Consider the following 27,278-nt stretch of genomic DNA (forward strand, 5'->3'; position numbering starts at 1 on the left):
GTGTGTGTGTGTGTGTGTGTGTGTGTGTGTGTGTGCGGGGGGGGTGGGGGGTGAGACTATCTGCATATGTGGTGGTTGTCCACCTGTAAAATTAAACATTGTAATTTTACAGTGATACCTACTTCTAGTTTGATTTGACGTTCGTGTTGCATCTATGGTAAACTGTCACTGTTTAATTAGCAGTTAATACGTAACACATAGTAATTATAAACGTATGGAATACTTTTTACACGAAATACTGAACGAACAGACTTTAAACATTAAGTATTATCTGGAAAATAGCGAACATACTGGGACACGAAAAGGAATAGTACATGTGTTAACAAAATACCCTCAGACCAACGATATAATTCACAGCAAAATCCTGTCAGTGAAATATACCATTATCGTTGCTTAACTAAACATATTTTATTAACTTAAAGCATCTTAGTATCGAAGTGCCAAATAAATGTCAAATCGTACTTTACCGTAAACGAACTGTCAAATATGTGTCGAAACGTATTCCATACATTTATCATTATTATATGTTACGTATTCACTGTGACATTTTACCACAGATGAAATACGAACTTAAATCAAACAAGATGTAAGTATCAAAGTAAAATTACAATGTGTAATTATACAGATGGAAAACCACCACATATGCAGATAGTCTCTCTTATCTTGTATTCGCAGCTCACTCGAGAAAGGCAATAACGCATAAACAGCTTTTGTAAAGAACATTAAACCTATTGCTGCTAGTCTGCACGCATCATTTTCGAAATGTCATACTAAGACTTGTACTATGCTGCGGGCAATCGAACGTAAAATATTTTAATTTCGTGCTATTTATAAAATGGTTCAAACGGCTCTAAGCACTATGGGACTTAACATCTGAGGTCATCAGTCCCCTAGACTTAGAACTACTTAAACCCACCTAACCTAAGGAAAGCACACACATCCATGCCCGAGGCAGGATTCGAACCTGCGACCGTTGCAGCAGCGCGGTTCCAGACTGAAGCGCCTAGAACCGCTCGGCCACAGCAGCCTGCGTGCTATTTATAAACAGCCGTGCTACAGACCCCTTTTGTCAAGGCTAAATAATTTTTTCTGTTATTAAACGACAATTTTTGATCCGGTACAAGAGTTAATAACATAACAGCCACATGTGTAGGCCTGGAAGGGTTCTTCCCTCGTCCTTCGCCATGTCGTGAGGAGCGCCGGCTGCGGTGGCCGTGCGGTTCTGGCGCTATAGTCCGGAACCGCGGGACTGCTACGGTCGCAGGTTCGAATCCTGCCTCGGGCATGGGTGTGTGTGATGTCCTTAGGTTCGTTAGGTTTAAGTAGTTCTAAGTTCTAGGGGACTTATGACCTAAGATGTTGAGTCCCATAGTGCTCAGAGCCATTTGAACCAATGTCGTGAGGACCGAGTTCGAAGCCGGAAAGTGATCCCGCCTCGCGATATGCAGCGCGAGAGCCAAATTATGCCAAGCTTTACACCACTGATAAGCAAACGAAACGAGTAACAGCAAGCCGTATAAAAATTCGGTACCGCTACACTTGTAAAAACGTCTCGATAAAGAATCGTCAACCTCGATATGACCCGCAAGGCCTGTTTAAACCTCTACTACTACACCAATGATGAAACGCTACAGTAATATAACTGGATTCAGGAAGATCCTGTCATAGGACCGGAAAATGTGCATACAGTCAACGCACCATTTCCAACTAGTTCCTTTCGACTTCTGTAGATATCTCTGTAAAGATAAAACCAGATAAACATTGCGTAGTTCAAGAGAAACACAAATTTATTAAATTGCTCCAAGTCTGTCTCCTCATTGAACAACACCTATAGGTACTTAATATCCCACTATCTACCATAAAACTTGCGCAATTCTCCCTCCTGACAAAGATTGGAGAAAAAAGAAAAAATATCTGTGTGAACCCCATACAAGCAGACGAAGGCTCAGCAGCGAATTTCTGTAAGCTTTCCATATCAGAAAAAGGAAACTTCTAGTTCACTATAGTACAATTTGAAGTACTTAGCCCTTGACAGCTAGTGGGCTGGGCCGCTACCGCAGTAAACACAGCAATGGGAAGTTGGGCATTGTCAGCCACCATTGTATTGCCAGTTACGCTGGGCAAAGTATTGTGGCTGAACAATGAAGCTATTACGGGTGCGAAAATTTCACCTATTTCGAGAAAAAAAAACGCAAGTTTTTAATATGCAGAGAGACACTCCTCCAGACATCTATATCATATCTGAATTTCAGTATTTTCCCCCGACTTTTGTAGAGACACTGGACTTCACGCAAGTTAGATATTGACAGAATTACAGATTTTTCCACGTGGTAATTGTAGGCGATCGAGACTTTAATTTTCCATCGCTGCGGCGAGCGGAGCGTTGTGAAGGCTGCGTGCAGACACTGCACGTCGCGAGACCGCCGCCTTGGGCCGTAAACGACAGATGCCAAATAATTTAAATCAAAATACAACTTCAAGCGAAAGAGACATTGACACCTTTTGGACAAACAGACTTAGGGTACTAAGTGAGTGCATTTGGTAAGTGCTGCTTCCTGGCAGGGTTACTCACACTGTGACATTTCACTTTATGTGCTGGGATAATATGTAACGTCACAAAGAGCCCGGCAGGCTTCAGGCTCCAAATACCATCCTCGCCAAGCACTGTGAATTTCCCTGACAAATCACTTCACGCGCATTTCGACAAACTCATCATTTCCAAGCCACAGTCAAACGCGAACATCCATGGCTGAACGTCCCAAGTCAAAGCCATCTACTAGGCAGACTGAAATTAAAATAAAATTACAGTGATTACCAGTCAACGCTGACATAATCGATTACTGGCTATACCGATTTCGACACTTAACTCAGTCTCAATAGCCCTATGAAACAAGAAACAATATACAAAGAGAGATTTAAGTGTTGCAACTGTTTTAGCCAGTAAACGATATACGTAGGTTGGAACTTAAATAGTGGCAACACTGCTGTGGAGACACTATGCAATGGAATCTACGATCGTCGCTGATAGCAAACGTTGTTGACATACCTACCTTACCTCCGAGCAAATGGACTCGCCCGTCCAACGTCACCGGCGTGCGCACAATCGAGGGAAACACAGTCACTTGTGAGCGAGCTGTCTAACGTTACGGTGTCACTATGTTTTCGAAACAGAAACAACGAAGTTGGATCAAGATTGAATGTGCCAGAGGTCGTACAGGACGACAGTGTCATCAAGGCCTTCAAGAGGCGTGCAGGAAGTCGGCATTGCCGTACAGAACAGTGGCACGTTGGGCAAAAGCCTTCAACGAAGGTCGGCAAACTGTGGCAGACATGCATCGGGCAGGTCGTCCTAGCGTGTCTGAAGAAGTAAATGCTGTTACCGCGTTAGTGGGCGGTGATCGACGCCTTACGATTCGTGAGCTCGCCCACGAAACCGGATTAGCGCATACGACTGAGCTTCGCAACCTGAAGGGACGCCTGGGCGTCCGAAAAATTGTATCACGATGGGTTCCGCATTGACTTGACGGAAACGCAGAAATGGATGCATTAAAACGCTGGTCAGACGCACTTGGAGCGCTATGGGCGCGAAGGAGAGGCTTTCTTACCCCGTATCGTAATACTGAATGAGACAGGGCCACATCGTACGAGCCAAAACTGAAACGCCAATCCAACGAATGGCGTCATCATGGGTCGCCGCGAAAGTCTAAAGTGCGTCAGAGCCCCAGTATGGTGAAGGTTATGGTGATTCTCGAGTACGACTGTGATGGTGTAACCCTAACCCATTACGTTCGGCCGGCCGAAGTGGCCGTGCGGTTAAAGGCGCTGCAGTCTGGAACCGCAAGGCCGCTACGGTCGCAGGTTCGAATCCTGCCTCGGGCATGGATGTTTGTGATGTCCTTAAGTTAGTTAGGTTTAACTAGTTCTAAGTTCTAGGGGACTAATGACCTCAGCAGTTGAGTCCCATAGTGCTCAGAGCCATTTGAACCATTACGTTCCTCCACGGCAGACAGTCCAGGCACATACAGCGCAAGCCGTGGCTGCTCTGTTCGGTCGATGGGACTGGGAAGTACTGCACCATCCACCATACTCCCCGGGCTTAAGTCCCTGTGACTTTGATTTGATTCAGAAGATGAAGGAACCACCTCGTGGCATGCGCTTCAGAACTGTTCCAGAGATTTGACAGGCAGTAGACAGCTCCAGTCGCACTATCAACAGAACAGGCTCTGGTAACGGTATATTACGCCTTCCACATCGCTGGTGACTACTTTGAAGGACAGTAACAGGTACAAACGAGTAACTCTTTTGTATCGGGCCGGCCGGTGTGGCTGAGCGGTTCTAGGCGCTTCAGTCTGGTACCGCGCGACCGCTACGGTCGCAGGTTCGAATCCTGCCTCGGGCATGGATGTGTGTGATGTCCTTGGGTTAGTTAGGTTTAAGTAGTTCTAAGTTCTAGGGGACTGATGACCTCAGATGTTAAGTCCCATAGTGCTCAGAGCCATTGCAACCATTTTTTGTATCGGTTGTGAATAAATAGTTGCCACTATTTGTTCCAACCCTCGTATATGAGCATTGTCTGGTAAGTTCTGTAATCAAATTTAGTCTGCTCACTGATGCCCTATGCCAACAAAATGGCAAATATCTAGCCTTAATTACAGTCCGAATTGTATAACGTCTCCTCTGGTCACTCATCAATGCGGGATAAGAAATGTTAATTACGTGCCTTCTCCTTAAATGTTATATGTAAATTGAAAGGGCATCACTGCTAACAGCTGCAACAGGACATTAAGCGGAATCAGCGGCGACGGACGAAAATGTGTACCGGACCGGGATTCGAACCCGGAATCTCTTGCTTACTAGGCAGGTGCGGTAACCACTGCGCCACCCGGGACCCAGCGATATCGCAGCTGCACGGACTATCTCCGTACGCCTCACGTCCGACCTCCTATGGGAATCTCTAACTAGCGAACACGAGTATACTGGATAGGGACTGCGGACAGGTGGCGTTCGATGGAGGTGTGGATCGGCCGTGAGGCATACCGAGGTGGTCCGTGCAGTTGCGTTAACGCTGTGTCCCGTGTGGCGCAGTGGTCACCGCACCTGCCTAGTAAGCAAGAGATTCCGGGTTCGAATCCCGGTCCGGTACACATTTTCGTCCGTCGCCGCTGATTCCGCTTAATGCCCTGCTGCAGCTGATAACAGTAATCACCCTCCAATTTACATATAGTGTTTCACAGCTGCTGGATCTGCGTGTTGTCCGCTCTTTCGAAGGAACAGACACTGTGGATTAAAAAAAAAAAACTATTTGAATGTCACTGGCTGCATCGTTCGACTTGGCAGGGTGATGGTATGGAAAGCGTCGTCGCCTACAGCAGTCTAACGGTAAAGGCTCAGGTGACATCCAGCGTGTTTTATTAGAACGTATCAAAGCGTTACCTCACAGCACAACATCTCTGAGAGTACACTCCACTCTCTTTGCTTTTAAAGTGAGCTCTCACTTTTTCTGACACGGTGTCGTTATTGCCGGTGTAACGCTTTCTTTGAAGGTGTCTTCATTAGGTACTTCGACTTGTCCAACGATTAGTCATTCTACTGTTTGGTCAAAACGTTGGCATCTATTCTCTTTCGTACCCATCTCCGTGCCTAAGATATCTAACGCACGCCTTGCTGTGGCTCGATTCCAAGGTGTCCTGTTCGAATTCTGGTGGTACAAGTAATTTTCATCACCAGTATCTAGTCGTCAAGGGGAGGAGTGATCGTGTAAAGTTCCTGATGATCAGACCTTGCACGAATAACCTGAATTAAATTCCAAACCTCATCGCAGTGTCTCATGCAATAAGGGTAATATGGCAGTGTTCAGCCCGACTGTTCCCTTGATGCTATACGACAGGAATAGGCAATGTGCTGACACCATGCTTCACCCAGCCCTTCTCTCTTCATAAAACAACACAAATACGAAACCACACTACTCTCTCTCTCTCTCTCTCTCTCTCTCTCTCTCTCTCTCTCTCTCTCTCTCTCTCTCACACACACACACACACACACACACACACACATTACAGTTGCCTATACTCAATAGACATATTAAAGGTAAAATTCTTACACGCCGCGTAGAAAGGGGTCCAATTTGCGCGAAGAATCGAAACGCTTTTCGATTAGACTTTTCGAGTTTCCCAACCAAAAATGCCGAATGCCTCTTTCTTTCTCTCTGTTTCTCTTTCGTAAACAGATGTTGCCTTTAAATTTCAGGTTCGTTCAAATGGTTCAAATGGCTCTGAGCACTATGCGACTTAACTTCTGAGGTCATCAGTCGCCTAGAACTTAGAACTACTTAAACCTAACTAACCTAAGGACATCACACACATCCATGCCCGAGGCAGGATTCGAACCTGCGACCGTAGCGGTCGCTCGGCTCCAGACTGTAGCGCCTAGAACCGCACGGCCACTCCGGCCGGCTCAGGTTCGTCTTCACAACAAATTGTCCTTGACCATAAGCGATTTCCAAACTGCAAGGACAAAGTTTGCCGTGAAAAAAATAAGGAAACTATTTGTTAAGCACTAAAATCTTATGGCAAAAGTTTCGATATAACGCATACATTAATTTCAGTGAACCAGTCAGTGAGACGCAACGACTTTTTTTAAGTAATAAAAATTAACTTACTTTAAAACAATAAAAGCAACGAAATTATTTCATTCATAGGCATGATAACGTGTGAATAAAAGATATCTACTGGAGCATATACTTAAGCACACACGTACATCTGAACACACCAAAGCTGTCTGTATACAAATGGAGATGAGTATATATATCAGATGCGAATATACAATTATTGGTCAACAGCAGGATAATTTCTAAGCAGAAAGAAAGAGACTTAATCAACGTAAGATGCCATGATTTTTAAAGAAGACTGGCGTAACAGAAAACATTATTGCTCATTAAAAGAGCAGGCTTTGATTTCCGAATAATTATTTCCATGGCATAACATTTTACGTTACCTAATATTCGTTCAAAAAAACTCAAGTAGGAACACAAAATCAATAGTTACAAATCAAAATCACGGTTTTTTTTTATTCGCGATTTAGCGACTAACACGCCGAACACGGTAAAGCTCCAATAAGCTACACAACCATCATTACTTACCACATAAGGCGTCCTAAATGCGGTTGCAGATCACGTTCACCTGTAATGAACACAAAGATTTCATTATTTCAGTGATTTCTGTGATTAAGAATACATACTAATATTATAAATGCGAAAGTAAGTCAGTCTGTTACGCTTTCAAGACTAAAACGCTGAATCGGTTTTGATTAAATTTGGTAGGGAGATAGATTGAACGCTGAAAAAGAACACAGGCTGCTTTAGAAAGTACGTAATAGAGCATACTTATTGATTTGAAGAATATAATTCAAAATATGGAACAATAATTACTCTTTGAAAAAGCTAATTACTTTTTGACTTTTGAGCTTTATCATATTTGTCAACATGCTTTTATTGGTTGATATGTTCTACATAACATGATTCAAGGTATTCACTACAATGCTTACACAATTGTCAACGTGTTTCGTCCATACTTCCAGATTAATACCAATATTATTAAATGCGAAAGTTACTCTGTCTATTGCATTTTCACGACTCTACCGCCGAACCGATTCCGACGAAATCTGGCATGGAGATAGCTCGCACCCTGAGGAAGACCATAGGCTACTCTAAAAAGTAGTATTATTTGTATGAGCATTATTAACTTTTTAAACGTGGTGTAAGTGAATGGGATGCAGGCGACGCTGAAACGAAGGTGGGGGACTCTTAGTGTTTCCGTGACTGCGAATGCAATGTTACCGTGCACGCGGTTTATGACAGTGAGCCACCTCGTATAGATGGAGAGTTTTGTGTTGATACAAAAATTAAATCAAACGGTAAGCCCGAGAACCATATTTAAAACTACTGTGATATGCCTCGAAAACGTGTCTGATTTAGCGCATAAATCAAAGAGAGCTCGGGCTGCGACAGTTACTCGAACACAAGAAACCTAGAAGCCATCCGAAGTCTGCCAGAAGTTGAATGCAGAACGTCAGGCGACGTTAAGAGCTACTGAGACACTAGAACAACCACATGCCCGTCGCATTTTAGACGCTCAGCGTCAACGCTTCTCGCGTAACTTCCGAGACGTTGGAAGACTCGCAACGACGTCACTGAAAGTCTGTACGACAGAGAGATGTCGTACCTTTACATGTGGAAGAGGCTTTTGGTGAGCCTGCATTTGATCACGATCTGTTAGTTGAGTATGTCAATCACAAATAAGTCATCTTAGCAGGATGGATAAAAAATGTAGGCACTATAATGCATCGAAATGGAAGGAATAAACGGTTCGTATGCGTTGCACTGGTAGCAAAATCTCACATCCAGTACTGTGTGAGCATGAGGAACACTTAAGAACTCTACTTTTGTACGAGTGTACTGAATCGAGACATCTTTTAAATATAATTAGAAAATATAACGCGTGCTTTCAGATTTGACATACAGTTACATACCAGAAACACATTCATTCTGTACTTACATACCGTCACTGCACCATTTTTTATACATACCTCTTTTTAACACTATAGACACGGCCATTATACATTAGTAGCTGACTTACTTACCATCATTCATCATAACAAAAATACTGATATGCGAGGGCAGCCGCGGGTAACAGCTAGAATACGTAACGTATGTCGGAAAAATCAAAAATTATATGGTGGCTATGGCGTTCAGGAATTTTCGGCTATAATACTACACATATCCCATTTATCTTCCTTTTTCCTCCTCCATCGCACCATACTAAGACATAGGAAAATCTTTAATATATTCTGGAGTTAGAAACAGCGTCTTTTACGAACAACATACTCGTGACGCATTATACAAGCGGTTTACAAACAAAGAACTCCAGCCACTAGCACTTTCCTAGATTACAATTGCTAAAACGCAGGGCAACAACTAATAACATTGACGACTAATCAGCTAAACCGCTCCTATACCGCAGAAATGAACACGCCCACCCATAAGCCATGAGTCTGATAGCGGGACATCGGTTTTTTCTCGTGTGAAACAGTGTTATGGTAAACGAAAGAGTCTACGGAACAAAACTGTGTAGGGAGGAACACAAAAATTAATGCATGAATGTAATAATGTGAGTTACTTGTTCCTGCTATATCAAGGTTCAGTTAAAGGGACATTTATGTTCGATGCCGCCAATGTTAAATTATAGAATTTTGTGACCCATTATCTTGGAAACTTTTTAAGACACCAACTTACCATTTTCCATAATTATTTAATGTACCTTTCTAGATAGACTGAACAAGAATTATTACTAAAATTGTATGCTGGGACATGTTATCTTTTTTTCAATCACTCAGTTTTTTGACAGAATTTTGTTCATAAATGAACATAAAAACAAAACAACTTAGGATATTTTAATAATCCTAGTTCCGTATGTGTTGAATCTCACACTTGGCATGCTGCGAAAGTTTCGTGTCTATATCATCGGTAAGTTTTTAGAAAACGGGTCATTTATTGCAAAAAATGTAATTGAGAGATATTGATGTTTAAAACTTTCTTATTACAAATTCTTATACACACTTACATTCCTGCGTTTTTTATGCACTAGAATTGCCCTGGCCTATAGTCTGTCTCTTCTTCAGTGTCACAACAGCCCAGTGCTTGCCTCCTCCTTTTCTTTCTTGCTTCTTTTGTCATTTGCTGAGCAGCTAACTCTGCTTCACGTACACGAAGGTAATCCAGTTCCCGCAGTCCTTTAGCTGTGTTCTGTCAAAATCTTACCCCTAACTTCTCCAGAACCTTACGTTTTTCATAGTTCCCACCATTAAAAGTTATTACAGCATCAGACACTGTCATGAGGCCAACAAATACGTTTTTAGACACACAGCACCACACAACATTATTGAAGGACTCATTCACATTCTTGGTCTTCCCTTGTAAACACTTCTTTAGTAGCTCAGGATTTGCCAAATCTCTGTATATGGGTTTGTTTGCCTCCATTACTGCCAAAGGAAGAGAATGTTTATGTGTAAATTCATGCAGGGTGCCAGAAAATTCAGCTTGCCTATATTTACACCAAGTGTTTGGTAGACGTGGACACAAAGCATGACATGGCTTTTCATCGGTTGATATTCGATGAAAGAAAGTGCTCCATACATGTCTTTTCATCTCCTCTAAATTGTCACAGTTATCTCTAATGGCCTTCCCGTAATATTCCTGTAATTCATCAATTACTTTGTCCGTTAGTCTTCCAGCACATTTTACTGTCTTTCCATCAGACAGTTTTGTGTTTCAACGAAAGCTAATATCAGAAACAAAGGATTGATTTGTTTATTCATAATGCCAACTTCTGAGACGTAGCAGTAGGCACAAAACAAAAAGCAATTCACAGCCTTCTGGACTGTGCTCAACTGTGGCAGTATATGCGTAGCCGCGAAATTTGACAGTCACACGTCAACATTCAAAATATTATTTGAAGATCTCACAAATGTCTGATTTTAATGTATTATATACCAAAATGTTCGGGAAAGTTCAAAGTACATTATGGAGTAGAAAACAGAAAACGTCAAATTTCAACGAAATTCACGTACAATGTCCCCTTAAGAACAGTTCCACCAAATTTGGAACGGAAATGTTGCTGTAGACAAAATTAATGTGTTGGTGAAGCTAACATGCTATATATAATATCAAGAGAATATTACACGCAAAATAAAGAGGATAAGATACAAAGCATGGTTGACTACTATGCAACATATGAAAACATCACTGATCCACTCTGAACAAAAAGTAAAAGTCCATTTTCAGGGACATATATTTAAACGGTGATTCTAGATGATAAGAAATAATTTCGGGATATGACCCATTACAGAACAAAGGAAAAAAATAGGCTATGATGACTATAACGTACCTATCACAAAATTTGTCACCTCCAGGGAACAACACACTAATACACTGTACATACTCTAGCAATGATAACAGCCCCAATTCGACGAAAAGGAGATTTCACAAGTTTCTTCAGGTATGCCATACGCAGCTAAAGCCACTCATTGATGATTAAATCCCGGAGACGGAGGTGATGATTGTACGTTTCATCTGCTGTTTCAAATAGCAGCGGGCATTTCATATGGGATTATGATCGGGTGATTTAGCAAGCCAGTCGAGAATGAGAGTTCGTCTAACTTAGAAAGTATGTGTGAGCACTATGAACACGGCTGACGTCACCTTGAAAACGGGAGTGTCCATAGTACATTGATCATTAGAGACTAGATTATATGCATTTGCATGTTGCATATGCATTTGCATATTTGGCTCCTTTTCACCGGTTATTGCAAAAATAACAAAAATTAGTGACAATGCATATTTTCTCTCTATCTTTACAATATTTTAAAAATTCTGACGGGCGGTCTCTAGTTCGATCTAGTTTTGTGTCTCACAGATTGACCGCGACCTAGAACTGCGTGCATTCGCTAACCGAGAGGTCACTGCCTAGCGAAATCAGTACAGAAGAAGAACAGAAACAAGCAGACAGAGTCAATGCTCCTGCGCCCCCGCCTAATTCCCTGCGCTGTCATACCGCCCGGACGCGTCGGCAACGATTAAATTAATCTACGCAAGCTGTTAGTCGCACGTCCATTGTTTCAGTTTAGCTTTCTATTTACTTGTACACAGCTGAACATGTTTACGACGTGTAGTGTGTAACGTGTTGTGGGCCATGCCACCCGAAAAAAGAAAAGTTGTTTCGTGGATAGCTGACCATCCTGAACATCAACATTTGGCGGAATTGTTTTCTATTGTCGAGTTTGAGAGAAAGACGTTTCGTGCAAAAAGAAGTTTCAGATAGACCAGCATGTCAAGACAAGTCTTCATATCGCAGGAATGCAGAAGAAAGGACCACAAGAACTTCTGACAACAGCAACTTGCAGTAGCATGGATTTGCCCAAAGGTAACCAGAAAATTCGGTTGGTTGGTTGGTTGGTTTGAGGATTAAAGGGACCAAACTGCAGAGGTCATCGGTCCCTTGTTTCATAAACACACAGAGCACAGGGAAACCATCCATTAGTCATTCGAAGCACAAGATAAAAATTCCAGGGGAAGAAAATCCCCAAGGTCAATAATAAAGAGACGTGGAAAACGGAGCACAGCAACAAAAACAACACAGAGAAGAAAGGCAGAAGGAAGTAAAACTGTACAGCAGAGGACTGAGGCTGGCTGATCACGAAAATAATAGGATGAGCCAGCCACCCCGCAACACGTTAAAGCCTCCAGCCTGAAAGTTTAGGGTGGAGTCGGATGACAACACAAAACTAAGTAAAATATACAGCACAAAAGAGGGTGACGTAATAAAATTAGAGGGACCTATAAAACCCACTTGCTCGAATAAAATTTAAAACACGGTCTGCCATAGACATTGTCACCTAAAAGAGATGATAAATCACCATGGAGATTAAAAGTTCGCCTGAGGGCGGTTAAAAGAGGACAGTCCAACAATATATGGGCCACCGTCATATTCGCACCACAGCGACAATGAGGGGGGTGTTCTCGACGCAGCAGATGACCATGCGTCAGCCAAGAGTGGCCAACGCGGAGCCTACACAGAACAACAGAATCCCTGCGAGAGGCCAGCATGGAGGAACCCCACACAGTCGTGGTCTCCTTTACCTGCCGCAGCTTGTTGGGTGCAGACAGAGTGCGCCATTCGTCTCCCCACAACCCAAAGACCCGACGGTGCAAAACCGTTCGGAGATCAGTTGCCGGGAGGCCGATCTCCAACGGCAGTTTGCGGGTAGCCTCTTTGGCTGACTTGTCGGCGAGTTCGTTTCCCGCGATCCCAACGTGTCCCGGGGTCCATATGAACACCACCGAACGACCACGCTGTTCAAGAGCGTGAATGGACCCCTGGATGGCACCAACAATGGGATGGTGTGGGTAGCACTGGTCAAGAGCCTGCAGACTAATGAGCGAGTCACTGCAAATGACAAAGGACTCTCCAGTGCTGGTACGAATATGCTCAAGGGCACAAAAAATGGCTGTCAGTTCTGCGGTGTAAACACTGCAGCCTTCCGGCAAGGAGCGCTGGTCGACATAGTTCGCATGAGCATAAGCGTACCCCACACGGCCATCAACCATCGAGCCATCGGTATAGATAACCTCTGAGGCATGGTATTCGCCTAGGAGAGTAAGGAATTGGCGGCGCAAGACTGCAGGAGGAACTGAATCTTTTGGCCATCGGGAAAGTTCCAGCCGAAGCTGCGGCTGACGAATACACCAAGGTGGGGTATGTTGGCGGACCTGGAAAGCAGATGGAAGAGGCAAACACTACAGTTCATTAAGGAGCGACCAAACACGGATCCCAATGGTACGTCCTGATCGCGGCCGCTGGTGTGGGAGATGGACTGCCGCATAAGCGAAAAGGAGACGATAGTTAGGGTGACGGGGCGAACAACGGACGTGGGCAGCATAGTTGGCTAACTGCTGTTGACGCCAAATACGAAGTGGAGGAACCCCAGCCTCAGCAAGGAGGCTATTAACAGGGCTGATGCGGAATGCTCCTGTCCCCTGTCAAATCCCACAGTGGTGAACGGGGTCCAGCAGTTGCAACGCTGAGGGCGACGCTGAGCCATACGCCACACTCCCATAATCCAGACGGGACAGCACGAGGGCATTGTAGAGCTGCAGCAGCGTTTTACGATCTGCACCCCACGTTGTGTTGCTGAGGCAGCGGAGGGCATTCAGATGCCGCCAGCACTGACGCTTGAGCTGACGAATATGTGGAAGCCAAGTAAGCCGGGCATCGAACAGCAATCCCAGAAAACGGTAAGTGTCAACAACCCTGAGCATGGCATCCTGAAGATAGAGCTCAGGGTGGGGATGGACAGGACGACGCCGACAAAAGTGCATAACACAAGTCTTCGCAGGAGAAAATTGAAACCCATGGGCTAGGGCCCATGCCTGCGCCTTGCGTATGGCTCCCTGCAACCTACGTTCTGCAACACTAATGGTGGAGGAGCTGAAAAAGATGCAGAAATCGTCAGTATATAACTTGGGTGAGACAGACGACCCTACAGCTGCTGCAAGGCCATTAATGGCCACAAGGAAAAGGCGCACGCTCAATACAGAGCCCTGTGGAACGCCGTTCTCCTGGATATGAAGTGAACTATGGGATGTGCAAATTAAGACGCGGAATGTCCGAATAGATAAAAAATTCTGAATAAAAATGGGGAGATAGCCCCGGAGACCCCACCCGTGCAACGTGGCGAGAATATGGTGCCACCACGTCGTGTCATATGCTCTGGAGAGATCGAAAAAGACGGAGACGAGGTGTTGGCGCCTGGAAAAAGCAGTGCGGATTGCAGACTCAAGAAAGACCAAAGTATCGGCGGTGGAACGGCCCTGACGGAAGCCGCTCTGGCACGGAGCCAGAAGACCCCGAGACTCGAGCAGCCGACACAGCCGTCGACTCACCATGCGTTCCAATAGCTTGCATAGAGTATTTGTCAAGCTGATGGGCCGATAGCTATCCCCATTAAGCGGGTCATTACCAGGCTTCAGCACCGGAATGACGGTACTCTCCCGCCACTGCGACGGGAAGACACCATCGCCCCATATTCGGTTGAAGATGGCAAGAACACACCGCTGACAGTCCGGGGACAGGTGTTTGAGCATCTGATTGTGGATGCCATCTGGCCCAGAGGCTGTATCGGGCCACTGTGCCAGGGCGCTCTGGAGTTCCCACAAACTAAATGGGGCGTTATACGCCTCAGGGTGGCGAGAAGCAAAAGAAAGCCGTTTGCCTTCCTCCCGGCGTTTGAGCGCGCGAAACGGAGGCGGGTAATTCCCCGACGCAGAGGCCCGAACATAGTGCTGTGCGAAATGCTCGGCGATTGCATCGGCATCGGTGGATACCGTCCCGTTGAGGGTAAGCCCTGCGACACCTGTAGAGTGCTGCAATCCAAAGATGCGCCGAATCTTCATCCACACCTGGGAGGGTGAAGTACGGGAGCCAATAGTGGAAACGTACCTCTCCCAGCACTCCTGTTTCCGCCTTCTGAAGAGCCGCTGTGCCTGAGCACGGAGACGTTTGAAAAAAATGAGGTACTCCAAAGACGGGTACCGCTTATGTCGCTGAAGAGCCCGCCGACGTTCTTTAATGGCTTCAGCGACCTCTGGAGACCACCAAGGCACTGACTTTCGCCGGGGGCACCCTAACGAACGAGGAATGGTACGTTCCGCAGCGGAAGCAATCGCTGCAGTCAGTGTCTCAACCGTCACATCGATGGTACCGTGGGTGAGAGAGTCAACAGTGGCAGCAGAGGAGAACGTTTCCCAGTTTGCCTTGCTAAATGCCCATCTAGGCAAGCGTTCATGGGAGCGACGCTGGGGTAGTGAAAGGAAGATTGGAAAATGGTCACTACCACACAAGTCGTCATGGACTCTCCAGTGGACCGATGGTACAAGCTCTGGGCTGCAAAAGGACAGATCTATGGCCGAGAACGTGCCATGCGCCACACTGAAATGTGTGGCGGCGCCAGTGTTTAAGAGGTAGAGGTAGAGTTGGGAGATGAGATTCTCGACATCTCTTCCTCGGCCAGTAATCTTCGTTCCACCCCACAGGGGATTGTGGGCGTTGAAATCCCCCAGGAGAAGAAAAGGCGTGGGAAGTTGGGTGACAAGTGCAGCCAATTCGGTCAGGGAGACTGTACCACCTGGAGGGAGATAGACACTGCAGACGGTTATGTCCTGGGTAGACCTTACGCGGACAGCCATAGCTTCCAATGATGTTTGAAGGGGCACAGGAGCACTATATACAGAGGTAAGGACATACATGCAGGCTCCACCCGACACACAATTGGAAGTGCTACGGTTACAGTAATAACCCCTGTATCCACGAAGGACAGGGGTCCGCATTGCCGGGAACCAGGTTTCCTGGAGGGCAATGGAGAAAGCAGGTGTCATCCTTAGAAGCTGACGTAACTCAGGTAGATGGCTAAAATAGCCGCCACAATTCCACTGGAGGATTGTACAAAGCGTGTCCTGTAGGGGCATGCAGGCACTGAAAAATCAAATTACTTCGCAGGGTCACATGCTGCCATCGACTGAGAAACGGACGTCTCTACGTCCATTGTTTCTGAGGAGACGGCGAGATCTAGGTCATCAGGGGACGCAAAGAGCTCGACCTCATCCTCAGAGGCGGAGCCGACAGGAAGCGGTGGCGCGGGAACCACTGGGTCCTTAGGCTTCTTAGAGAGCTTCCTCTTCTCTCTCTTGTCTTTTGGAGGAGGGTTGACATGCTGGGAGGGCTTTCCTGACGCATTATCAGGAACAGACGAAGAGCGTGAAGCCCTTCGACCAGCAGCTGGTGTCTTCTTCAGCCACTGGCTAGTGTCTTGTGTCTTGTGAGACACTGGGGAAGTCCTTGGAAGGGTCTCCCCCAAGGGATCCCTTCCGAACAACTGAGGCCGGAAGAGGCCCGTGCATCCCCGGCTGATCAGCCGGAGAGGGCTTTCGCCCTGCCGGCTGAGAAGCCGGAGAGGGCTGTCGCCTCTCTGGCTGAGCAGCCGGAGAGGGTGGTCGCCTCTCCGGCTGAGAGGTGGGGACAGTTGTTCGGGGCGCACTGCTCCCAAACTGGGTGTTTTAGGAGCAGTGGAAGAGAGAGTGGCCCCCACCTGTGGTGGGGCAGGCGTAACGTGACTGTTCGGTGGGCCAACTGTGAGAGGAATCTGTGCAGGAACTGGTGGCGGCAGTGTTACAGCAGCATAACTCCGCAACATAGGTGTGGGGTTGAGCCGTTCTAATTTCTTCCTCGCCTCTTGGTAAGTTAAACGGTCCAGGGTCTTAATTTCTTGTATCTTCCGCTCTCGTTGGTAGACTGCACAGTCTGGCGAGCAGGGAGAATGATGCTCCCCACAGTTAACGCAGGTGGGAGGCGGAGCACAGGGAGCATTGGGATGAGAAGGTCGTCCACAATCTCGACACGTGGGGCTGGCAGTGCATCTGGAGGACATATGTCCGAATTTCCAGCACTGGAAGCATCGCATAGGGGGCGGGACATAGGGCTTGACATCGCACCGGTAGATCATGACCTTGACCTTCTCAGGCAAGCAGTCGCCCTCAAAGGCCAGGATGAAAGCACCGGTGGCGATCCTATTATCCTTGGGTCCCCTAAAGACACGACGAACGAAGTGTACACCTCGTCGTGCCAAGTTCTCCCGTAGCTCCTCATCAGACTGTAGCAGAAGATCTTTATGAAAGATAATCCCCTGGACCAAATTTAGTGACTTATGGGGAGTGACGGTAACGGGTATGTCACCAAGCTTCTCACAGGCGAGTAACGCCCTTGACTGTGCAGAGGAAGCTGCTTGTATCAAAATGGCCCCGCTCTGCATTTTGGAAAGAGATGCCACTTCCCCGAACTTATCTTCAAGATGGGTCACAAAGAACAGAGGCTTCGTCCCCAAAAATGAATCCCCATCAGTTCTGCTGCACACAAGATATCGCGGTGAATATGGCTCCTGTCTGTCCGCAGCCCTGTGTCCCTCCCAGGGCGTGGCTAGGGAAGGGGACGATTTGGGGTCATATGTCACAGCGTTAAAGTCGACTTTACCGCGCTTAGAGACGTTGGTGGTCGTGCGACCACCGGACTGAGACTTTACCCGCTTCATTGCGGGGTATCCGCCCCGATGCCACCCACTCCGACCAGGGGCTCTCCCCACGGGCGCCACCCAGCCACAGCAAAGGCCACCTGGCAGGATGGCTGTTGCCGGGAGTCCTGATGCCCCAGACAGACGGGCATCTACTCCTTGGCTTACGTGGGGAGGTGTCAGCGCAGGCATCGGCAGTACGATCCCTGTGTTGTCAGGGGGCTACAACCTAGAGGGTACATGACGACCCCACCACAACGGGCTGGCTACCGTGCTGGATTTTGGGTGCCATGGGAAGTCCAGAGGTGTCGTGGGTGCAGATGGTGACGCATTAATGGTGTAACTGACACAAACCATCAGGTTTGTATGCCCAGAAAGAGGGAGGGAGGGTGCAGTTACGACGCCAAGACGATAAGAAGTGCCAAGGTCTTAGGGCACAGAGGACTCATGGTGCACCACGTAAGGTGTCCTTCCCCAAAAGGCTCGTACTTCTGATGAATTTGGAAAAATGGAGGTCAAACCCCAATGGGGACCATCACATTAAAGGCCGAAACAGTTGAGACTCCTTTTAGTTGCCTCTTACGACAGGCAGGAATACCGGGGGCCTATTCTTACCCCCGAACCCGCAGGGGGCAGAAAATTCGGTTTGACATGGATCTATGTGAAGCATTCGTTGCAAGCCATATTCCTCTTCACAAACTTACAAACCCAATCCTCAAAGGATTCCTGCACAAAGATTGCTTAAATCAAAATACACCACATGAATCAACATTGCGTAAAAATTACATACCGACAATTTACGAAAACGTTCCGGAAGAAATACGCAGCGAACTCAAGGAAGGCATTATCTGGATTTCAGTTGACGAAACTACAGACACATGTGGCAGCTACATTGCAAAATTAATTGTTGGTGCTTTAAAAGAAGAGCCTTCTTCTTCCTGTTTAGCAGCCTGCAAAGAATTTAAAAAAGTAAATCATTCTACGATCGCCAGATTTGTGAAGGTGGGTATTAGAAAAATATTTCCAGTATCATCTGCAGATGAAAGGGTGTTTGTGTTTATTTCAGATGCTGCTCCCTTTATGATCAAAGCAGAGTAAGCCCTCCGAGTATTTTATCCCAATTTGATTCATGTGACGTGCTTTACTCATGGACTACATCGCCTTGGTGAATAAGTACTTTCCACTTTTGTGAATGTAAATAAATTGATTTCATCCACAAAGAAAGTGTTTCTAAAGGCTCCTGCTCGCACCAAGACCTACGAACAAAAACTACCGAATGTGTCTATTACCTCCCGAACCTGTGGTAACTCGTTGCGGTACGTGGGTCGAAGCTGTGTTGTTTTACAATGAACGTTTCGAGGCCATTAGAGGGGTAGTAAACGACTTCGATAGTGCAGAGGCTTTAGCAGTTTGCCAGTGCAAGGCAGCTGTTAACGATTCTGGTATTAAAAAAGACATTGCTGTCATTAGCACTCATTTTTCTCACATACCTGCAGGTATTAAAAAGCTTGAAAATCAAAGGTTTGGCGTTGAATGAATCTATTCAGTTAATGAATCAAATTATTCTAGTGAACTCCTCATTGCCGGAGGTATTCCCAAAAAAACTTAAAGAAAAGTTTGAAAACATTTCAAATAATAACCCAGGCTTTGAACCCTTGTGCCAAATTGGCTGTTTTACTAGCAACGGTAAGTGCCAACATGGCACCCGAATTCAAATAGTGCCCAGTCACCTGTTACGTAGAACGGTCCTTTTCTGCTTACAAAAATGTTTTGAGTGACCGAAAACACAACCTTACTACCGAACATTTGGAACAGTACTTGGTCGTCTATGTTTACAATAGTAGAAAAATGTAAAATAACTTGTAAATGATGCTTTCATCCAATGGTATTAATTAAAAGTTAATGCTGTTCAAAACATTCATGATTGTATGTTTTTTTTAATATTACAGAGTTTTTTTAGCGTGTCCCTCTGTGTGCGACATATCTCGAAGTTGGCCCTGTACATATCGATCGTTTCGCTGCGACTCACTCGCATCGCATCCGCTTGTTATCGTAAACAATATCAAAAAAGGAACAATTCTTGAAACACAGTATGCGTCCCCATTTTGCAAATTTCTAGAAAATAGGCCCCCTTTCTAACCTCTACCAGAAAGTATTCAGAAAATGCTATCAGCGTTCTAAATGTACCGATTTTTCGCGTGGCCGGCGCTCTTCCTTGTAACTGATATGCACAGGTTCGACGCACGCAGTAACTACCATGTCTTTTTTATTTTATCTTGCATACTCGACATTTTTCATGCATTTTACATGCATATCTGCATGCAAATTTCAAGGATTTTATGATGCATATAATCCGGTCTCTAGCCATCATGAAGATCTAGAACAAAGAGAATGTTGAGATAAACATGCTCGCTCGTATATATGGTAACATGAGCGAATGTGTGCTGAAGTCATGGTACGAAAAATAGGCCCAAATTGATCACAGAACCGCCTTCGATCTGAATGGCATCCTCCGCACTTGACGGTTATATGACCAAAAGGTTGCCTTTCCGCATTTCAAAAAGAGATAAATACGCAACACGCCTCGTGTGGTATCATACAGAGATTGTGTTGCTACATTAACGTGGGCAATGCGAATCGATGCCACAGACATTAGCGAGGGCTCGCTCCAATCCTCAACGACGTGTGGGAGGTGCTCCACAGCATCGCACCCTCTCTCTCAGAAACAGCAGCATCCTCGAGCTGAGATCAATGTGGTGTCGAGCTTCCAACAGGTCTGCCCAGTTCGAAACCTCAGCTACAGCTGTCAGCATCATGGTACTGGGCAACGTGATAGTAAAAGTTTCTGATGGACTTGCTCATTTACATGTAGAACAAAAAAATGATCTGAGCACTATGGGGCTTAACTTCTGATGTCATCAGTCCCCTAGAACTTAGAACTACTTAAACCTAACTAACCTAAGGACATCACACACATCCATGCCCGAGGCAGGATTCGAACCTGCGACAGTAACGGCCGCGCGGTTCCAGACTGTAGCGCCTAATGCTTTCGTTATTATGGACTGCTATAGAGGCAACAAGACTCAATATTTCTGCAGGGAACTTCTAGTGACTTTTTGAGTCCATTAAACGTTGAGATGCTGCACTACGCCGGGCAAAAGGAGGTCTGACACGGTATTAGGGGATATCCCACGACTTTTGTCATCTAACTGCAAACGTAATTTCTGTTTTCTACGATTCCAGAGCGACGTGAAGACTTTAACTAGTCGTCGTTTCGCTCCCATGATGGAACCAGAGAAAGCAGAGTGACGAAACGAGACGGAACTACGTAAGTCTGAACAGATGGAAGAAACAAACAATGAGTCGACAGTAAATGTGGACCGCTTGTAAGAGCCTCATCGAACGTTTTCATTCGCCCCTGCTAGCTCGTTACGAATAAAATGACAATTCTATTCGACAAAACTGAAACTGCGCGCGAAACGACAGCATGCGGGTCGTCCGCAGCGCGCGCGCCGCTCGCCACGGGGCGCCCATTCTGCTGGCGAGCGCGACACTTGAATTATAATCGCCGTGTTTGTGAATCAAACGCGGCGGCTCGGCCGGGCCAGGGTGCGCCGCAGCCGCCGCCGGCGCGTCCCGCTGCGAGGCGCTACCGGAGGCCAACTTATTACCAAACAAATAATCGCGTTACAGGGCGGCAGCGGGCGCAATATCCTGCGACAAAGGCGTGGCAGCAGGCGGGCGCGCCGCGGGTGACCGGCGCGCCGCGGCACGGCCGGCGCGCGCTTCCGGCGGACGACAATCACCGCGCAGCGGCGCCTCGCGGTGCCGCGCGCTGAGTGGTTGACAAACAACTTGCAGCCCGTCCGGCCGACACCCTCGCCGACAGATGTGTCGCGGCAATTTACACAAATTGAAACTCTCGGCTGCGAAACGATCGGTGATTTTCCTCCTAGCTCTTACTCGAAATGGACCTATTAAGGAGCACAAAATCCAATAAAATCTTCGATGTGGTGGGACAGCATCGATGCTCGTAAACTGGACGCAGTTGTTTCGACTACAGTTTTAAATATCCGGTTACGAAAAGAATCACTGACAGATGAGCAGACGTACCATAGTCAAGTAATGCACTGACGGAGAACAGCCGCAAAATCGACAAATAATTAATGTACAGTAATGTACACTACTGCCCATTAAAACTGCTACACCACAAAGATGACGTGCTACAGACACGAAATTTAACCGACAGGGAGAAGATGCTGTGATACGCAAATGATTAGCTTTTCAGAGCATTCACACAAGGTTGGCACCGGTGGCGACGCCTACAACAAGCTGACATGAGGAAAGTTTCCAACCGATTTCTCATACACAAACAGCAGTTGACCGACGTTGCCTGGTGAAACGTTGTTGTGATGCCTCGTGTAAGGACGAGAAACGCGTACCATCACGTTTCCGACTTTGATAAAGGTCGGATTGTAGCCTATCGCGATTGCGGTTTATCGTATCGCGACATTGCTGCTCGCGGTGGTCGAGATCCAATGACTGTTAGCAGAATATGGAATCGGTGGGTTCAGGAGGGTAATACGGAATGCCGTGCTGGATCCCAACGGCCTCGCAGTCGAGATGACAGGCATCTTATCCGAATGGCTGTAACGGATCGTGCAGCCACGTCTCGATCCCTGAGTCAACAGATGGGGGCGTTTGAAAGACAACAACCATCTGCACGAACAGTTCGACGACGTTTGCAGCAGCATGGACTATTAGCTCGGAGACCATGGCTGCGGTTACCCTTGACGCTGCATCACAGACAGGAGCGCCTGCGATGGTGTACTCAACAACGAACCTGGGTGCACGAATGGCAAAACGCCACTTTTTCGGATGAATCCAGGTTGTGTTTTCAGCATCAGGATGGTCGCATCCGTGTTTGGCGTCATCGCGGTGAACGCACATTGGAAGCGAGTATTCGTCGTCGCCATACTGGCGTATCACCCGGCATAATGGTATGGGGTGCCATTCGTTACACGTCTCGGTCACCTCTTGTTCGCTTTTGAACAGTGGACGTTACATTTCAAATGTGTTACGACCCGTGGCTCTACCCTTCATTCGATCCCTGCGAAACCTCACATTTCAGCAGCCTAATGCACGACCGCATGTTGCAGGTCCTGTACGGGCCTTTCTGGATACAGAAAATGTTCGACGGCTGCCCTGGCCAGCACATTCTCCAGATCTCTCACCAGTTGAAAACGTCTGGTCAATGGTGGCCGAGCAGTTGGCTCGTCACGATACGCAAGGCACTACTCTTGATGAACTGTGATATCGTGTTGAAGCTGTATGGGCAGCTGTACCTGTACACGTCATCCAAGCTCTGACTCAATGCCCAGGCGTATCAAGGCTGTTATTACGGCCAGAGGTGGTTGTCCTGGGTACTGATTTCTTAGGATCTATGCACCCAAACTGCGTCAAAATGTAATCACATGTCAGTTCTAGTATAATATATTTGTCCAATGAATACCCGTTTATCATCTGCATTTCTTCTTGGTGTAGCAATTTTAATGGCCAGTAGTGTACTTTTCGGAATAGATCTCTATGAGTACCTAAATTAAGTGATTAACACTGAAAGATCACTGGTTAACGTAAGCGCTGGACAGGCAATTGCAAATGTGAAATGCTGGTGCATTAATAACAGGCGTAAACGTCAAAATGTTAAATGCAAGCATGCAAACGTGTATGCATTATGTTGTACAGGTGCCGGACGCCAGTTAGTGGGATGGAGTTCCAGGCCTGTTGCACTTGGTCGGTCAAGGTGCTCGACTGAAGACGGATCTGGTGATCGAGCAGGTCAAGGCAACATGTCGACAGTCTGTAGAGCATGTTGGGTTAAAACACCGGTATGTGGGCAAGCGTTATCCTGCTGGAAAACACCCCCTGGAATGCTGTTCATGAATGGCAGTACAACAGGTCGCATCACCAGACTGGCACACCAATTTACAGTCAGCGTGCGTGCGAAAAACACGAGAGTGCTCCTGCTGTCTTACGATATTGCACCCCAGGCCATAGTTCCATTTCCAAGTCCAGCGTGACCGGCACACAGACAGGTTGGTTGCAGTTGATCAACTGGACTCCTCCTAACCACTACGAGGCCATCACTGGCGCCGAGGCAGAACCAGCTTTCATCGGAAAACAAAACAGACCTCCACCCTGCCTTCCAATGAGCTCTCGTTTGAGACCACTGAAATCGGAAATAGCGGTTGTTTGGGATCAATGGAATGCACGCTACAGGGCGTCTAGCTCGGAGCTGTCCCTGATGTAACCGATTTGTAACCGTTCGTTGTATCACTGTGGTGCTAACTGCTGCAGATGCAGTACGATGCGCCAGTGCGATACCGAACGCGATGGCCTTCCGGAGCACAGTCTTCCTGCGAGAGTACGCTCCCGTGACCACCGCTGCCAGCAGTCGTGTACAGTGGCTACGTTCATGTCAAGTCTTTCTGCAGTATCGCAGAAGGAGCATCCACTTTCACGTAGCCCTAGTAAACGACCTCGTTCAAGCTCAGTGAGGTGTACGTAATAGCGTTTTCGTCGCCTTAAAGGCATTCTTGACTAACATCAACTCACCACGTCCATTCTGAGGTGACTAACGCTCACGACCTGATTTGGAGCGTCTTAGTGGCGCTACTACCGACACTCTTCCGCGACTGGCGCGAAATTTTAATTGCCATCATCTTTCAGACGTAGAAATACGCCTATCAGCTTTCGTTTTTGTCGAACAAGTCCTTGGTGTTGCGATTTTTTCCGTCAGTGTAGCTACTTTTAACTATGGCCGGCCGGTGTAGCCGAGCGGTTCTAGGCGCTTCAGTCTGGCACCGCGCGACCGCTACGGTCGCAGGTTCGAATCCTGCCTCGGGCATGTATGTGTGTGATGTCCTTAGGTTAAGCTATAAGTTCTAGGGGGCTGATGACCTCAGCTGTTAAGTCCCATAGTGCTCAGAGCCATTTGAACCATTTTTTACTAGGGGTCGTTACATCAACAACGCCCCACATTTGTTTACAGCCGTTAATATATACAGGAAAGTGTACTTTTAGATGCTTCAAATTTGATGTTCCTTATGCACATGTGGGAGTTTCGAAGAATTCCAGCAGATGGCAGAGCTGTAGTTAATTCTCAAAATGGCGCCTACGCAAGACACTCGTTACAAGTAACGTGCTGTTTTTGAATTCTTGATTACGGAAAAAGAAACTGTGGTGAACATCCATAAACGTTTGTGTACAGTGTATGGTGACGATTCAGTTGATAGTAGTACTGTTTGGTGGTGGGTAAAGAGAGTTAAAGCAATATGAAGCGCAGAAACAGCTGCATGATCCGCTGCGTTCGGAATATACGCTCAGAGCCACTTCTCCCGACATAGTGAATCACGCAGATGGGATTATTCGTTCTGACTCACGCCTCACAACTCAACAATTGGCTCTTCAGTTGTCGGTGAGCATTGGAAAAGCGGGTAACATGGTCGAGGCTCTTGTATATTAGGAAGTATAATCAATATGGTTCCCACGAATGCTCACAACAGACCACAACATTCAAAGAAAGGCATTTCATCTGATTGCTAGAGCAGGCTGAGGCGAATGGAGAGGGCTTTCTGTCATGGATTGTTACAGTTGAGAATTCATGGGATCATAACTTTGATGCGGAAACAATTAAGGTAGTTACTGGAGCGGCACGATCCGGTATCACAAGAACAAAAGAAATTCAAATGTAGCTCCCTCTGCTGGCAAAAAGTCATGATAACAATTCTCTGGGATACTGATGGTATCATTCTCGTGGGTGTGTTGCTAAAAGGGTGAATCCTTAATTTAGGGGCATATGTAAGCCTCTGAACAAACTGAAGAACAGTTTCCGACGTGTTCAGTCTAATAAGAATGCAAAAGAAATCTTGAGCCAACGGGACAATGCACGCCCACACACAAGTATCAGAACCCGGAAACATATCCCCAGGATTGGATATCATTGTCTCATCAACTCTATAGCCCAGATCTGACGCTCTTGAACTTGGGTACGTTGTGGCAGCTCTCTTTCTTAGAAATGAGGCTTGAATTTATATAAATTTGCCTCCAATCCCGAGCGCTACTGTTGCACCTAAGAATAGATTCATTGCATAATTTTGCTCGAGTGAGCACCGCAATAAGGAGCCTAAAATAAGAACCCCCACAAAACTTCAGTTACTAGTATAAAAATGGCAACTGAGGCTCTAGATTAAGCATGTGACTGCATTAAAATGTTCCATTGCATGGGTGCCTCTTACATAACAAGTGAACACAATATGGTAAACCACAGAATAAATACTTGTCATTGCTTCACAGAGATTTAAAAAAACTGTATAGTGTGCAATATTACTGAAAAAATAAGAATATTTTCATGTCAGTTTACTTGATCACTGAACTATATAATACATTCTTCCAAAAATATTATAGGAACTGTGCCTCAAAGAAATAACTTCCTGACTTTTCTTGAGAAATATCAATAACAACTGCAATAGCCCTGGTGCAATTACAAAACAGTCAGTTTAAAACGAATACAAATTGATTAATACAATGACCGAATTGTGTTGCTTTTTTCGTGACGAATGTCGGTCGTCGGCGCCATGCCTCTTAGGTCATTGCTCCTCGCCCCTTCAGCATTCACATCGGTTTCCCGGGTACTGCAATCCACGGATAGCAGAGTTGGTGGTGGCTCGGACGTTCTTCGCAGATTACATGAGACCATTTGTTTCAAAATTATTAATAAAATTATTTCTCTCCCACTTACTGCCCTTGTCCTATCACTGACGAGAGCAAACAGTTCGATGTAACTTGACATTTACACATTTTGGACACTTAAGAATTCTGTAAGTGCGACACGCTTTGAAGATGAAGAGAGCGTAATCCACGAAGTGAAAACATGGCTACGGGCATAGGACAAGAGCTTTTAATAACATACGATACTGTACATGTTCCTACACAATGATGACGTAAGACCACAGAATGTGATGGAAGCTATGCAGACAAACAGGTCATGTAAGAGAAATATTGCCTGATATCATCAAATCCCTGGTCTTAGGAAAAATTAAGGTCTGAGAAAAAGGGGACATCGTTTATTACTAAATGACGGAGATGTAAGGTATCCCTGGAAGAACGGTCAATATTCAGGCATATGACAGGGAAGATCATTCGAAGCAAAAAAGTGCAGGAACATCGGTTGGAAAGTGTACACCTGATGTATGATCACTTTGCTACTGTGAACGTCATCTCCTCTACTGAACAAGAGCTCACAGCTCTTAAGGTAAACATTTTAAACCCCCTGTTTACAAGACTTCCTGACTTCGAACGATCGTCCCTGTCATATCCCTGAATATTGACCATTCCTCCTGGGGCGCACTGAATAGTACAGTAAATTGACGACGACAGTAGCTACGTCCGGACACTCTGCCCGCACTGCGCGGCGACTCTGTGTTTTCAGAGACGCTGTGAGTCATGCGTCATGAGTGGCGCCTCATGAAACGTAGTAACACGATGACTGCAGGTCATGGGCGTGACGGTTGAGGTCATCCCGAGGCTTCTCCCCATAAAACGCACAC

General features: G+C 46.2%; 1 non-coding gene across 1 annotated transcript; it reads right to left on the bottom strand.

Moving 5' to 3' along the window:
- Positions 1-4,814: 4,814 nt before the first annotated feature.
- Trnat-agu lies at positions 4,815-4,889 on the bottom strand. Its single transcript has one exon. It is a non-coding gene; the product is annotated as a tRNA-Thr (tRNA).
- Between the last annotated feature and the right edge of the window lie 22,389 nt (positions 4,890-27,278).

Source organism: Schistocerca americana, chromosome 4 (genome assembly GCF_021461395.2).
Source record: "Schistocerca americana isolate TAMUIC-IGC-003095 chromosome 4, iqSchAmer2.1, whole genome shotgun sequence".
NCBI classification, from domain to species: domain Eukaryota; kingdom Metazoa; phylum Arthropoda; class Insecta; order Orthoptera; family Acrididae; genus Schistocerca; species Schistocerca americana.